General features: G+C 51.5%; 1 protein-coding gene across 6 annotated transcripts in view; it reads right to left on the bottom strand.

Moving 5' to 3' along the window:
- The window catches only part of ZBTB7B (zinc finger and BTB domain containing 7B), a 55,312-nt gene that overhangs the window by 16,311 nt on the left and 23,040 nt on the right, over positions 1-15,961 (bottom strand). The window contains exon 1 of one of the 6 annotated variants that reach the window (XM_080984676.1): positions 14,866-15,504. The exons of 4 other annotated variants lie outside the window; for them this stretch is intronic. The gene's annotated coding sequence lies outside the window, so the exon portion shown is untranslated. Of the gene's footprint in view, positions 1-14,865; positions 15,505-15,961 lie in introns of those variants that run through there. One more of the 6 variants, XM_080984675.1, reaches the window with a different exon arrangement.

Raw genomic sequence — 15,961 nt, 5'->3', positions numbered from 1 at the left:
GCCATTTGGCTCAGGCTGGGGCGATGAAGCAATCTTGCCCTGAGCCCGGTCTCACCTGTGAGCTTGCAACTGCACCCTTTTGTAATGCAGGATGGAGGTGTATTGCAAGGAGCCCTGGGGGGGCTGGGAAGCGCCCCAGCTCAGTGGGAGAGCACCTGCTTTGCATGCAGAAGGTCCCGGGTTCAATCCCCTGCATTTCCAGGTGGGGCTGGGAATGTCCCCTACCTGAAATCCGGGAGAGCCCCTGCCAGCCCGTGTCGACAGTCCTGAGCTAGATGGGGCAGCGGTCTAGACGACTCACTAAGGCAGCTTCCTGGGTTCCTATTCAAATCTATCTTCTAGAATCTTGAGGACCAGAACCTTAGCTTATTTCTAGGGAAAATGCCATGACTCAGTGGTAGAAGAAGGCCCTACATTCATTCCTCAGCTCTTCAAGGAGGCCTGGGAATCTCCTATCTGATACCCTGGACCAGGCATAGGCAAACTCAGCCCTCCAGATGTTTTGGGACTACAACTCCCATCATCCCTGACCACTGGTCCTGTTAGGTAGGGATGATGAGAGCTGTAGTCCCAAAACATCTGGAGGGCCAAGTTTGCCTATGCCTGCCCTGGACAGTTGCTGCAAGTCCGTGTGGACAATCATTGAATCACAGAGCAGGGTCATTTAGTCCAAACTTCTAAAATGCATGGGTTTTTTTGTCCAACGTGGGGTTCAAAGGCTGAGCTAGATGGCAGTTTCCCCATCGCGAATGCCCTGGGTGTGATCAAGCTGTCGTTGTCGGCCGAAAGACTGTCTACAAGGGGAAGATTCGGCAACAAATCTAGCGACACTCAAACCAGATCTTTACGGAGCAACCCCCCCCACCGTCCCCCCCACCCTGCACCTTTGACGTGGGAGCTCTGGGGTTTGACACCTTTTCCTGTTTTCAGCAAAAGATTTTTTTGCTGCGGCAGGCCAAGGGGGGGTCTGTGAGAATTGCGTGCCTCGCGGCTCATCACACCCACGGCCTCTCAACCACTCGAAAGCTGTCTCCTCCGTCACCCAGGAGGGAGATTTCGGAGCCCAGCCTTCAGAAAAGATACCCTCCAACATCTGATGGGGAACAAATTACAGGGGCGTTTTCGGGCCCCTCGGAGCATGGCCAAGCGGGCAAGGCGAATGCCTCCTCTACGGGGTTCAGCGTCGCCATGCCCAGCCAAATACTCAGAACTTATCCGTCGGGTTTGGCTACTTCTTCAGACTGGCCACGAAAGGAGCCAAAGGTTCCCAACTTCAAAGTCAAGCTGACTAGGTGATCCACACAAAACAACTCCTTAGAGGCTCGATAAATAACCCCCTGGGGCAGACAATGGAGCCGAACCCGTAGCTGGCGGTGTTAGAAATTAGCCAGGCGCCAGGCGCGTTTTGCTACTGCCACAGGTCCAATTGCGACCACATGCAGATTTCTGGGTGCCAGGTTGGCTACCACAGTTTATTATTTTTTAAAATTTTTAAATTTTGATTGGAATTTTATTTACAACACAACATAAACCCCCCACCCCCAATACACAAATCCACCCTCATTAAACATGAACATAACATACAATGAGCATAACATACAACAATACAAACAACCAAATAAAAGACTTCCTTCATCCTGTACGTGGACTCCTCATTTACTTCTTATAAACTGTTTCCTTTATGAATAATTATTAAGATTTTTCTAATTGTAATTAAATAGCCACAAAGTCTCCTGCAGACATTAATCAAAACGAGTCCAGTTATGTATTTTAGGGCACTGTTTTGTGAAGTATTCTCTGCATTTCCCCCACAGTTTAAAAAACCTCTGCCTTGCTTCATAGTTAATACCATTTCCATTTCGCCTGTGTGTGCTTCTCCTTCTTGGGGCAGGTGAATTGTTGTAAGGGCAAGCAATGTAGTCGAGATCATGGAATCGTAGCGTTGGAAGGGACCCCAGCGCTCATCTAGTCCAACCCCCCCAGTGGCAAATCGACATTCTGTTGCAGCTACCGCAACCTAGATTCAAGGTGCCATTTTGCAATTAGCTTATACACAGTGGTACCTTGGGTTAAGAATTTAATTCGTTCCGGAGGTCCGTTCTTAACCTGAAACTGTACTTAACCTGAAGCACCACTTTAGCTAATGGGGCCTCCTGCTGCTGCCGCGCTGTTGGAGCACGATTTCTGTTCTCATCCTGAAGCAAAGTTCTTAACCTGAGGTACTATTTCTGGGTTAGCGGAGTCTGTAACCTGAAGTGTCTGTAACCCGAGGTACCACCGTACTTGAGTTTCTATCACTGGGAGCCAGCCACGGTCTAGGCTGCAAAGTTATACAGGCCCCCCCACTCCTCTTTCAAGGCCATCTAGGTTGGTGGTCTTCACTGACGGGGGCTCCCGGCTCCCACTGACCTCCCCACACATACAGCCTACGCTCAGGGATGATGGGAATCGTAGTCCCTCAATGCCTGGAGGGTGTCAGGACTGAGGGAAGGCCGGGGTGCAGAGAGTGGGGGGGGGGGGAGAATGTAGCTTCCAGGCAGTTGTTCGCCTCCGTTTTAAGAAGAATTTAAAAAGTGGGTGGCGGATGTTGCAGCAGGGCTGAGCTATCCCGGCGGTGAGTGGAGGAGGGGTTTTTCCACCTCCGCCGCCGCTCTCGGGGGAGATGCTGAGAGATAAGGGCCAAGAGGCCAGGGCCAAAAGTGCACATCTATGGGCGCTGGGACTCTGCGCATTTACGGGAAGCCCTGAATATGGAGGGTGACCAGATGCAAAAGGGGGGGGGGGGGAGGATGAATGCAGCGAAGGGGGAATTTGGAAACTGCCGTTTGCCACACAGGGGTTAGAGAAAAGCTGAATCAGCTAGAATTCCCCCAAAAGAGACACTAAGCCCTGCGGTTCCCCTTGCATTTGTGACTGCCGTCCTGGGCATCAGCCCCAGAACCAGCAGATCACAGAAGTAACAGCGATGTGCAAGGGGCGGGGCTTGGATGGGAAGGCGGGGCTTGGTGGGGTGAAGGTGGGGCCTAGGAGAATTTTCAGCTAGGACGGAATCCCAGGCATGGTGGGGGCGGAGCCTAGAGGGATTTGGCAGATCATGGAGGATCAAGTCAGAGGCGGAGCCAGGTGGGACAAGGGGCAGGGTCAAGAGTTTTAAAATTTGCACATTTTTCAGTCCAGCTTGGAATTGCGTTGGGTTTTTTTGTTCCAGTTGCCTACCGGAACCTGGGATGTACTGGATATTTAGCAAATCCGGCTCCTGCCCAGCCGGCGCCTTAGGCCGCTAGTCCTCAAGAGGCGATGGCAAGCACACACATCTGAGCCAAATTTTAACGCAAGGAAGAAGCTTAGAAAAACCAAAGTTTTGTTGCTGAATGTTCACACTCTGCTTTGCAAGTATGGGAAAGTTAATTAAGGCAGAAGCAAAGCGCCGAGCATGGAAGCGATCTCAAGTCTCTGGAACCTCGGGTGTGAGTCGGATAGTCTCAAGATTTGAATCTCACACCAGCCAACGCATGACTTGGCTCGGGGGCAAAGTTGCCCTGTTCTCAGTCTCCGCCGCCCCATAAAGGGGACAGCCACGCCAGCCTACCTCACAGGGCTACAGCCAAGATTGGCCTGATAAGTTCAGAGAGAGCTTTGAACTCTCCAAAGCATCTTATAATTAATGGTCTTTATGTCGTAACGGAGGGCAGACACACAGCCAAACTATTGAACAACTTGAAAAACAATTCCAATCCTAAAGCAGAACTAAAGGATCTGAGAGTCCTGAGACAACAAAGCCTTGTGCGGTCATAAAATCCCTGGTTCTCACACCCCGGGTTGCTGCCCGTTGTATACTTGTTGTACATCCAAACAACTTCAGACTTGCAGGATCTACTTCGTTTTCTGTTTCAAATCCACTAACTGAAGCCAAGCATGTATTCTTAGAACTGAAATAATTCTGCGCTTGTCTGGATGTGGAACTCACAGTCCTTCCACACACAAAAATCCTGGTTTCCCTGCCCAATCCACTCATATTTCTTGATTTGATTTATTTCAGCAATATAATAGAGAGGGGGAGAGACTTTACGATTGTCCACACAGACTCTTCAGGGTATCAGATGGAAGATTCCCAGGCCTCATTGGAGTTGCTGAGGATTGAAAAGTAGGGCTTTTTCCTACCAGTGGGAGTCAGATCACACCGCTGCATTTAAAGTGTATGGCTTCCTGCAAAGGATTCTGGGAACTGTGGTTTGTTAAGGATGCTGGGAATTGTAGCTCTGTGGTGGGGGAAACTACAGATCCCAGGATTCTTTGGTGGGGTGGAAGCCATGATTGCCGAAGCGGTACAGGTGTGTTTTCGATGTATGTTGGGGGTGTGACCTCAGGCATCCTACCCAATCGGCAAATCACAGACGTCGTCGACATGACACGATCCAAAGATCTGCGCCAACTTCTCCTACGATGGGACGCAAAGTAAGATGGCCAAAAAGCAAGAGTCTCCTTTTTAACTTAAAACACCACCTAACAGAACCGATGGGGTTCAACTTATTACGGAAGAGACATGTTTGCCAAATGTTCACCAACTCGGGCAGGCAGCTCCGGGTGCTGAACGTTAGGGAATTAAGACGCAGCCATAGTACAAGTTTGGGATTTTAAAGCGCCTTTGCAGGTGGGGGTTGGCTTGGCTGCTTAGACATGCTCAAGAACCTGACCGGCTTAAGAAACTCAAGAGACTTCGCTTCTGGCTCAAGGGATGGGGGCTGAAAGCTAAAGAATTGTAGTACTCATGGCAAAGGCATTAAAAAATAATAATCAGGATGCTATCTTGCCAAAGAAGAACATTCCTTAAGTCGATCGGGACGGTTAGACGCTTGCATTACGTTCCTGTCTTAAGTTTCATTCAAAGGAGCCTGACGTTATTCCTATAGCCTTTCCTCCAAACAGCCCTGCAAGGTAGGCGAGTCTGAGAGATACTGTCCAGCCCAAGGTCACCGATACCTTTTATGGATTTGGAGCCAAGTTTCTGTGCTTCGCTAGGGACGCGGGTGGTGCTGTGGGTTAAACCACAGAGCCTAGGGCTTGCCGATCAGAAGGTCGGTGGTTCGAATCCCCGCAATGGGGTGAGCTCCCGTTTCCCGGTCCCTGCTCCTTCCAACCTAGCAGTTCAAAAGCACAAAGTGCAAGTAGATAAATAGGTACCACTCTGGTGGGAAGGTAAACGGCGTTTCCGTGCGCTGTTCTGGTTCGCCAGAAGCGGCTTAGTCATGCTGGCCACATGACCCGGAAGCTGTACGCCGGCTCCCTCAGCCAGTAAAGCGAGATGAGCGCCGCAACCCCAGAGTCAGCCACGACTGGACCTAATGGTCAGGGGTCCCTTTACCTTTACCTTCTGTGCTTCGAGTCTGACACTCTAGCCCAGGGTAGGCAACCTAAGGCCCATGGGCTGGATGCAGCCCAATTGCCTTCTCAATCCGGCCCGCAGACAGTCCAGGAATCAGCGTGTTTTTACATGAGTAGAATGTGTGCTTTTATTTAAAATGCATCTCTGGGTTATTTGTGGGGCATAGGAATTTGTTCACTCCCCCCCCCCAAAATATAGTCCGGCTCACCACATGGTCTGAGGGCCAGTGGACCGGCCCACGGCTGAAAAAGGTTCCTGATCCCTGCTTTAGCCCACAGCTGGGGGGCCTTTCAGCCCTCTGGAGTCCCCACACAGCCCCAACTCCTGGCCCTGCTGGCTGGGGTTGGGGGAGCTGGGAGTCTGGGCACAGGTTCCCCATCTGTGAGCTACCCTGACTTACAATGGGTCTCCAGTACAGTCATACCTTGGAAGTTGAGCAGCCTAGTTCTCGGACGTTTTGGCTCCTGAATGATCAAAACCCAGAACTGACCCCGGGACCTTATCCAGCCAAATGGAAAGCTTTGTGTCAGATGGCACACTACCCCTCTTCCAAATATCTCCCTCCCAAACCAAAGACCCCAAAACACCTTGGATCGCTGCCCCCAAGGGATCCCAGTGACGTCTGAGGGATCGTCTTAGAAACACCTGTGTTGCAAGAAGCCGCAGTGAAGCGCCCAGGAAAAGACTGGCCAGCGAAAGGCAACTCGGTAGCTCCTGCAATCCCCAAATATTAGCTGTGCGAGTTATTAGCTGTATGTGTCTATTACTCATTTCCAAACTTGTGTGTTGCAAAATTGCCTCAAGAAGCGACGCCTATGCATTGAGTAGGAACGCAGGAAGCCACCATCGACGGTGTCAGCCTAGCGCAGGATTCCCTACACTGACTGGCAGCAGGCCTCTAGGGTTTTAGGCAGGGAGTCTCTCGCAGCCCTACAGGGAGACGCAACTGGGGCTTGAACCTTCTGCCTTGAAAAGATCTACCACTGAGCTACAGGAAGAGGAGGGGCCCCTGTTGTGTCTCTGCATGAGTTTGCTGTTCCCCCTTCTCCCATCTGATCCTGCCATGCCTCAATGCCAGAACCTGGGCCTGCCTCTTAGAGGAGGCTGCCTGCTGCTGCTCTGCGTGAGTCGCTGTTCTGCGTCGCCCTCATCCTCCCTGGTGCTCCCAGCTGCCACAGACTCTGCCCAGCTGAGTCAGGCCAAAGCCCCATGCGGCCCAGGATGGCACAGTGGCCAACCAGATGCCCCTCTGGGAAACCCGCAAGCAGAGGGAACGAGATGGGAACAACCCTTTTCTGCCAGAGAGAGTTGCCGCCAAACAGGGGAACCAGCCCTGGGACTGATGAAACAAGAGTCTGAGCGGCATCAAGGCAGGAAGCTTAAGAAGCAGAGATGCAGGACCTGTGGGCCTTAGGTGTTGCTGGACTACAACTCCCATCATCCCTGGTCATTGGTGCTGCCTGGTGCGAGCTAATGGGAGTTGGAGTCCGGCAATGTAAAAAGAGCCTGCTGGATCCAGCCCATCTAGCACACCTGGAGGAGGATAGCACAGGTAGCTCTCTCCTGGCTTGAACCCCACCCCATCCCAAAAGCAGGGAAGGGGAAGGAAGACTCCAGCCAAATTAAGACCTATCGAAGCCCCTAAGCACTTAAAATATTTTGGTGCCCCCCATATATATCCAATTCAAACTATAAACAATAATAAACTGTAGAACAAAATTTAATTTTTTGAAACGAAACAAAACAAAACCTACAGTAAGATGGAAAATAATGCTTGTTTTGAATACAGTGGTACCTCAGGTTACATACGCTTCAGGTTACAGACTCCGCTAACCCAGCAATAGTGCTTCAGGTTAAGAACTTTGCTCCAGGATAAGAACAGAAATCGTGCTACGGTGCGGCAGCAGCAGGAGGCCCCATTAGCTAAAGTGGTGCTTCTGGTTAAGAACAGTTTCAGGTTAAGAACGGACCTCCAGAACAAATTAAGTACTTAATGTGAGGTACCACTGTACTTCCAACTTTATTTACACTTGGAAAACCTTCCTCCTTTTTCTAATTGAAAAGTCTTGGATCAGATCCTTACGTAGCCCGCCTGCTTCAATACTTAGGAGACATAAGGCACCCAAGCCCGCTTTGCCGCAAAGTTGTTCTGTTGCGGTTATTTTCATGTACTTCAACTGAGAAAATTAATGCTCAGGTGAGCAGTTTGTGACCATTAATTTGGTTAAAATGGAAAAATTTTGTGGTGCCTCCCTTCCCTTGATGCTTAGAAGCACAGGCTTAGAATCACAGAATTGGAGAGTTGGAAGGGACCCTGAGGGTCATCCAGCCCAACCCCACTGCAATGCAGGAATCTTCAGCTCTAAAGCATCCACGACAGAGGGCCACCCAACCTCTGCTTAAAAAATAACCTCCAAGGAAGGAGGGTCCACAACCATCAAGTTTATTTTGCTTAATGGTTAATCCAGCCCTGCTTGAGCACAGGAAAGAGGCTAACTCAACCATTTCCCAGTGGGGCATCTAGAGAACAGAAGGACCGATGAGTTGGGTCACTGGCCTGATTCGGGTAACCAGGCTCCTCTTATCAGAAATTCCCAACTCGGGTGTGGCGCTGGCCTCCCGCCGTGGGCGTCGAGATACTCTCATCTGCCTAAGTCAAGGAAGCGGACTGCAGGGCAGGGAAGCCAAGGGTGGCAACACCTGGGCACTGACAGGCAGCCTCAGGAACCGGCTGTACTTTTTCCTGCCCAACGCCCATTAATCCCTCTGTTGCAAGCCGGCCCCGAAGGACGGAAGGAGGGGGGGGCGGCCTTTGCGCCAGCTCCTGAGTGGTGCCAGGCAGGCGATGGGTGGGAAGGGGACGTGCCCAAACAGGTCTTGGGAACGGCCCCCGGTACACGCAGAGCCTCTCCCCTGGGTCAGGAGGACCCTGGCAAGGAAAGGAACCCGCCTGCCAGAGAGCTGGGAGCAAGCAGGAGAGAGCAAGGCTTTCGTACCATAAAACACACACACACACACACAACACAACGCAAAACCACACAGCCGCCCTGATGTGACTTTGCTGCTAGCGAGTTCCCAGGGGAAGGGAGTGGCTCAGATGGGTGGGAGGATTTCCAGCCCCTAAACAACGTGGTCTCTTTAAGAAAAGGGGGGGGGGGGGAGACTGAAATAGTCATACGCTTCAGGAACATATTTTTAAAAATGTCCAGCAGCGCAGTTGTTGCAGCTTGCAGGAAAAGGAGCGCTGGCTTAGACTTGGACAGGGGCTGCTACCAGGCCGAGAGAGAGAGAAAGAGAGAGCGTGTTTAGTTTGGCTAGTGGGTGGTGAATCAGGTCCAAAACAGATCAGGTGCTGAAAGTAGAAGAAAGTAAGTTTCTGTGTTGCAAGGCCACAGCGCATGAGGCTAGTCCTCAGCGTCTCAAGAACGCCAATGGCCTATCCAGTCTAGCCTCCTGATTCCTCAAGTGGCCAACCAGTGGGGAGCCAGCAAGCAGGACCAGAGCCATAGCTGTCAACGTTTCCCTTTCCTTGCAAGGAATCCTATTTGGAATAAGGGAATTTCCCTTAAAAAAAGGGAAACGTTGACAGCTATGACCTGAGCACAGGAGCGGCCCTCGCCTCTTGTGGTTTCCAGGTCGGTACAGTGGTACCTTAGGTTACATACACTTCAGGTTACAGACACTTCAGGTTACAGACTCCACTAACCCAGAAATAGTACCTCGGGTTAAGAACTTTGCTTCAGGATGAGAACAAAAATCGTGCAGTGGCAGCGGGAGGCCCCATTAGCTAAAGTGGTACCTCAGGTTAAGAGCAGTTTCGGGTTAAGAATGGACCTCCAGAACGAATTAAGTACTTAACCCGAGGTACCACTGTACTCAGAAGCATCGCTGCGTCCTACTGGGTAGTCCTGGGTAGCGTTCGCCTCCAAGAATTTGTCCAAACCTCTTTTAAAGCCATCCAAGATGGCGGCCATCGCTGCCTCCTGTCACAGGGAGTTCCACAGTTTAACCACGCCACACGCTGCTGCCTCTAGCTGTGGAGGCGGAGCACAGCTAGTAGCCAATTGAGAGCCTTTATCCTCCATGAATTTGGGAGAACAAGAGAGAGAGAACAGGCTTCTGTTTCTCTCTCCTTCCACCTTCCCACTCTAACCCTCCTCCTGACTCCAATTCCTCACTTCCAGGATCTGTAGGACCCCACCTCTCACAGCCTGAGAAGAGGGAAGCTGTGACCCGCTAGATTTTTCTGAATTTCATCTCCCATCCCTCCTGACCATTGGGCCAGGCTGACTGGGGTTGACGGGAGCTGTGGCCCAACGACATTTGAACATGTCGTTGCTTCCCAACCTTGCTTTACAGCTCTGTAAATGCCTTTAACACTGATTGGCTGGGCCATGTGATCCCTGATTGCCTGGGCCATGTGCCCAAGTCTGGGGTGGAGGACCTGTAGCTGTCTAGATTCCGCCGAACTTTATCCCCCCTGACTATTGGTCCTGCTGGCTGGGGATGGATGGCAGCTGTGGTCCAACAAGGTCTGAAAGCATCCTGAATACGGACAACAGTTCTGTCTTTAGGAGACAGTCTCTGGGTTTTTGTTTTTTATCAGAATAAAAAAAAAAAAACCCACGCTGACTATTTGGATTGTCTATTTTTAAAAGAAAATCAGATAAAAGTTCTTTTCATTGCCATCGCTGCGTTTGCTGATGCTTTGAAGTGCGACTTTCCGAGACAACGGAAGCCAATGGTGCTTCTGTTTCGGTCTCCAAGTGAGACAGAGACCATTATTATTCTTTTCTTTCCAGTCGCAACCTCAAAACACGCCAGCTGGCAAAATGCAAGCGTAGCTTCTACCCCCCCCCCACAGGAGGCAGTGTGGTGTAGTGGCTAGAGGGTTGGACCAAGTCTGGCGGGGTTTAGGTTGAACACCTCCCCACCTGCCCACTTGGCCACAAATCTCATTAGGTGACCTTGGTCTGTTATCTCTGAAGCTCACCAACCTCGCAAGGTTGTTGTGAAGATGAAAATGTGTGGTGGGGGAGGACTATGTAAGCCACTTTGACCTGTGTGGAGGAAAGACTCTTCCCAAGGAGATGGAAGCGCGCAGAGACAGCACATGTTGCCAAATTCCAAAAACCCAGTAAGCCGAAAGTCCTGGTAGCCAAGGTGCACTGAATTTTGCCCATGCGAAGTTCAGTTCTTAAACGGTGAAAGAAACAAAATGATCATCTGTCGAAGGAGCCCATGTCAGTGGGTCCTGGGCGCACCAGGGAGAAAGAGGGAGGCTGAGGACAGTAAGGGGCAGGCAAGGGTTAAGGTTAGGTCATAATACTCTTTAGGGCTGGTTGGTATCTGGTTTTCAACTTTGTGATCTATCACCAGCTAAACATCGCAGTGGGACGCGGGTGGCGCTGTGGGTTAAACCACAGAGCCTAGGACTTGCTGATCAGAAGGTCGGCGGTTCGAATCCCTGCCACGGGTGAGCTCCCGTTGCTCAGTCCCTGCTCCTGCCAACCTAGAAGTTCGAAAGCACGTCAAAGTGCAAGTAGATAAATAGGTACCGCTCCGGCGGGAAGGTAAAAGGCGTTTCCGTGCGCTTCTCTGGTTCGCCAGAAGCGGTTTAGTCATGCTGGCCACATGACCCAGAAGCTGTACGCCGGCTCCCTCGGCCAATAAAGCGAGATGAGCGCCGCAACCCCAGACTTGGCCACAACTGGACCTAATGGTCAGGGGTCCCTTTACCTTTACTAAACATTGCAATATTCTGATATATCACAATGCCTCAAATAAGGACGGAGCAAGGCTTCATGGTTTTTCCCACATTGTGGTTTTTCCAAAGCAAATGCACACGTCATGATTCGCAATATATTGCGAGGTCAAAAACTATGATACTGATATCACAATATGGACTTCAAACTGGTTTTGAACGATACAGTGGTACCTTGGTTTTCGAACGGCTTCGCTCCCGAACAAATCAGCTCCCGAATGCCGCAAACCCAGAAGTGAGTGTTCCAGTTTGCAAACATTTTTCAGAAGCCGAATGTCCGGCGTGGCTTCCGATTGAGTGCAGGAAGCTCCTGCAGCCAATCAGAAGCTGCGCCTTGGTTTTCTAACGGTTTCGGGAGTCAAACGGACTCCCGGAACGGATGAAGTTCCGACAACCAAGGTACCACTGTATATCGATACATCGCCTGGTCCTAATGGGAGAGCTTGCGGAACCATGAACTCATGCAGAGACACAACAGGCCTCCCTCTTCTTCCTCCTTTGGGAGAAGTGCCATAGCTCAGTGGCAAAGCCTTGCAGGCAGAAGGTCCCAGGTTCATCCCCCAATTGCGTCTCCAGGTGGTACTCAATATGGAGGTAAGGCAGAGGTTTTTAAACTGCGGTTGCCAAACCTGGTACCCAGAAACCTCCACGCAGAATCCGAGAATTGTAGAGGATCAACCCTCTGCAATGCAGGAATACGCAGCTGTCCCAGACAGGGATCAAACCTGCAGCGGTGGCCACTGTTGTGGATGGCTTTAAAGGAGGACTGGACAAACTGGATAATTTTGTTGTTAGCTGCAGGTAAGGACAGGTACACAGCTGCCCCGTCAGCAATCACAATACTGAGTTTGACGGACCGAGGACCCGATTCTGTACAGGGCAGCTTCCTACACCCTGACAAAGCCTCTTTTGAGAAAATAAAAACCGACATCCTTTTGCAGCGTGGGTCGGGTGGCACAGCAGTGGAGGAAAGTGGTTATGCCTCTTCCTCCTTTCCTCCCCCCAAGCTTTGCTACATTGCACACTTCCAGGTGCGCAGGGTGGTAAAAACAGGGTTGGTCCCCTGAGCACTACAAATGGGCTCCCAATCTGCAAACCACAGCGCTGAGAGATGGGCAGCAGAATTTGTAGCTACCTGCATGTATATTAAGCCCCCACCCAACCAGCTTTCCTGGGACAACAAGATCCAACTTCAACCTAGGATGGGTTTCGCATCGTTTCCCAGCGACGTCTCTGATGAGTTGTAAAAAAATATCTTTGCACAGATGCGGAAATCAGCACTGACTGCCCGTTTAAGGCCCGATTTCAACTGCGACTGGAAAATTTCAGTTTCCGGGCCCGATTCAAGGTGCTAATAAATGCCAGCACCCAAAGACCTAGGTGACTTAGGTTCCAAATATCTGAGAGGCCTCCTCCTTCCCCACAGACCCTCCTTGGGGGGCACCTTGGGAATTCCACCTCCCTCAGATGTTTGGGGTGGCAGTGGCAAACGAGAGGGCCTTTTCGGTGGCAGCCCCTCTGTTGCGGGACTCCCTCTGCACAGAGGTACGCCTGGCTTCTCCACTGCACAGCTTTCTGGGGATGCTGAAGGCACACATCTTTAGTTGAGATTCCTGCACTGCGGGGGTTGGACTAGATGTCCCTTGGGGTCCCTTCCAATCCACAATTCTATGATTCGACTCCGGCCTACAACATCTGAGGTGTGTGCTTTCAGGGCCCACCCTGTTCCTGAGACTATAATCAGTTTAAACTATTTTTAATACCAGATTTGAAATGGTCTCAACATCCCCTGGAACTTGCCGGTGAAGGGCTGGCTGCTTTCTGGTGGTGGTTGGTAATAAATTTAATATAATAATTATAATAATAATACAAAAATTCTGAACTTGGACTCATCCACCCTAATAGCAATCTGGTTGCCCTTCATAAATTTTTGAGATTACTTTTTCGGTGGGCAAGGAGGGTTTGGGAGCGGGAAACTGGAGATGAACAGGACGAATTGAAACAGAAACATGGGAGTTGTGCAAAATGGGTTTATGTTGAAGTAACTTCACTGATAGAATCTACGTATATTAAAAAATAATAATCTGCCAACTTGCCATTTAATAAAGAAAGAAGGAAACTGAACTACAGAAAGCGGAGTTCCCCTCGCAAAACATGACGATGGCACCGGAAAAGCTTTTCACAGATCTCTGCAGTTTCTCCCCCGCAAACACACACACACACACAGGACTAGAAGCATGGCTGAGGTGTCAAACTAAATCCAGAGGATTTCAAGGAAGCAAGCAAGCAAAACCTGTGCCACAACACCGGAGATATGAAAGTCCTGCCAGAGCTCATTCTCCTCCCTTCCCACCAATGCCTCTCCAAGGGTGAATCAGTTTGTGCCAAATTTCAATTATGGAATGAGACGGTGGATTCCAGTTACGAAGGAATCCTCCGACAGCAGGAGATAGAGGAAGGGAAAGCACCCCACAGAAAGAGCGCAACACACACCCCCCACTCGATCTGGGGTGGGGAGGGAGAATTCCAAGGGGACGCGGCAACTGACACACTTTGGAAAACTACCCAGGCGGAAATCATATATTACAAAATGGGGTGGGAATGAAAACCACAGAGACCCAAAAGCATGCGGTGGGAACGTGTGGGGCTATGATACACACTGGGGGGCTCGGCTGCGGATACGATGGGGCAGTTAAAGGATGCAAAAAACAGCCACTTGCCTAGGTTATGTTTGATACTGAAACACACACACACACACACGCACACACACACACATGCACACACACACAATTTCATCATCTTCAGAACGTAAAAGCAGAGCCAGTTTAAATGCCCCCCTTCACCTCCAAACTGCCAGGCCCCACAGCTGGGGGGCAGAAACCCCTTGCCGAGCTGCCCCAAGAGGGTGCCGCCACCCGAACCCAGCACCTATAGCTTCCGGAAAGGGCTAAAATTGCAGTATCCGACACTTTTGCAGAGCCTTCGACCAGCTCTGCTTGGTTCTGGAACCTCTCCGCAGAACCTTGCAAAGCGGACACACATTTCTGGCGGAGAGGCCGCCGGCGAACCCTCAAAAGCTGATTTCAGGAGGGCTGGCACCTGGAGCGCCCCAGCACTGTTCTCCAAGCCCCCCCCCCTTTGCCCAAACACATCCCTCAGCCACCCCTGGCGATTCATCCTCGCCACTTACCTCTCTCCCCCCCTCTCTCTCTCTCACTCTCTCTCGAAGGAGCAAACAGTTCTGAGCCAGGCAGGCAGGCAGGATCCCACCTCAAACAGGAGGCAACGCCCACACCCCAGGTTGTGAGCACCCCACCCTCAAACCTTCTTAACCCTTTGCCACGCTCTCCAACCTCGAACGGAGAGCCCGGCAGGGGGATTCACCCTGCTTTCTCCCTGCTCCCCCCGAAAAGGCACCCACCTGGAAAAAACACACACACCAACCACCACCAGCAAGCAGCCAGCCAAGTGCGGCGAAGGCTACAAGTCAGGAAACAGTCCCCGGTTCGAATCTCGCCGTGCGCATCCCTCACAGGCCTCGGCGTTTCCCACCCGCCCTATGGGGGGGGAATAACGCCACGTGCCAGGGTTGTTGGGACGCGAGGCAAGAGGTGCAGGGACCCCTCGAAAGCCTCTGAAAATGTGAAATGGCGGCTGGTGACATTTATTGGGAAATCGCGCCGGTTTAGAGGCCTCGCCTCTAAACCCACTCACCCACCCAGGTGCGGGAGAAGCCGTTGTGGTGAGCACAGAAGCTACCTGAGGCTGATCAGCAAGCAGATAATTTAAGAGAAGCTTGTAAGAAAAGCGAGGCGGGGAGTCCTTTGGCATTCACATGCGCACACAAGCTCCTCGCAGACTCTGCTCCATCCGTATAAACACAAAGCAGGGTTGCCAACTGTCCTGGAAGGCATGGCTTGGGCAGCTCCTGTGCTTCAATCTGTGGAAAGCACCGTGCGAGAGAGAGACCGCGTGGCGTCCCACGGCGCATGGATCAAAGCAAACATGCCTGACTACAGATCATCCCGTTCCCCAAAAAAGGCACAGTTGCGGAGGCCGTTTCGGAAGTTGGCCAGCCTAGGCCACGGAGCCTTCCGAAAGGCATATGAAAGGAAGAGGCGCCCTCCTCCGCCGCCTTTCCTTCTGGCATGCGCTGAGCAGCTGGCGCTTGGAAGTAGACTGCCCCTGAAGTGGGAGGTTCCATTAATGGCGAGCCAACTCCAGAAGCTGCTGCAGAACCGGTGAGCCGTACAACTCGCAAACAGACACATGCATACAAAAGTCAGTGGAGGCCTCTTAGCTCTGGGGTGGGGAGCCCCGGGCTCAGGGGTTGAATATGGCCCTCGGGATATCGCTATTTGGCCCTCAGAACTCTCTCCAGGCAACACTCCCCCCCCCCCACTGGCCCTCGGCTTCACACACTGTTTGAGTGTTTCTGCCTGGCCAGAATGTGCCTTTCAGCTCTGATCATAGAATTGGAAAGGGTCCTCAGCGTCATCTAGTCCAACCCCCTGAAATGCGGGAATGTCAACTAAAGCATGCCTTATTTACTCGCCTGGAGAGAGAGAGAGAGAGAGAGAGAGAGAGAGAGAGAGAGAGAGAGGTGAGCAAGTGTAGAAATTAGCCCCATGCTCAAAGGCAAAATTTCTATTTGCTGCCCCGCCCACTTTTGCCTCTGGCCCCGCCCACCGCTAGCACACACGGCCCTTGGCAGGCTGCCCAGAACAGAATGCGGCCCTCCGCTCCCCCACACCCAACTTTGCAGAGTGACAAAAATAAAAGTTGCCATCTGCGTGACATCCTCAACGTAGAAC

This window comes from Podarcis pityusensis (assembly GCF_964106645.2).
Source record: "Podarcis pityusensis genome assembly, chromosome: 16".
Lineage (NCBI taxonomy): Eukaryota > Metazoa > Chordata > Lepidosauria > Squamata > Lacertidae > Podarcis > Podarcis pityusensis.
This window is presented reverse-complemented; position numbering and strand designations above follow the sequence as displayed.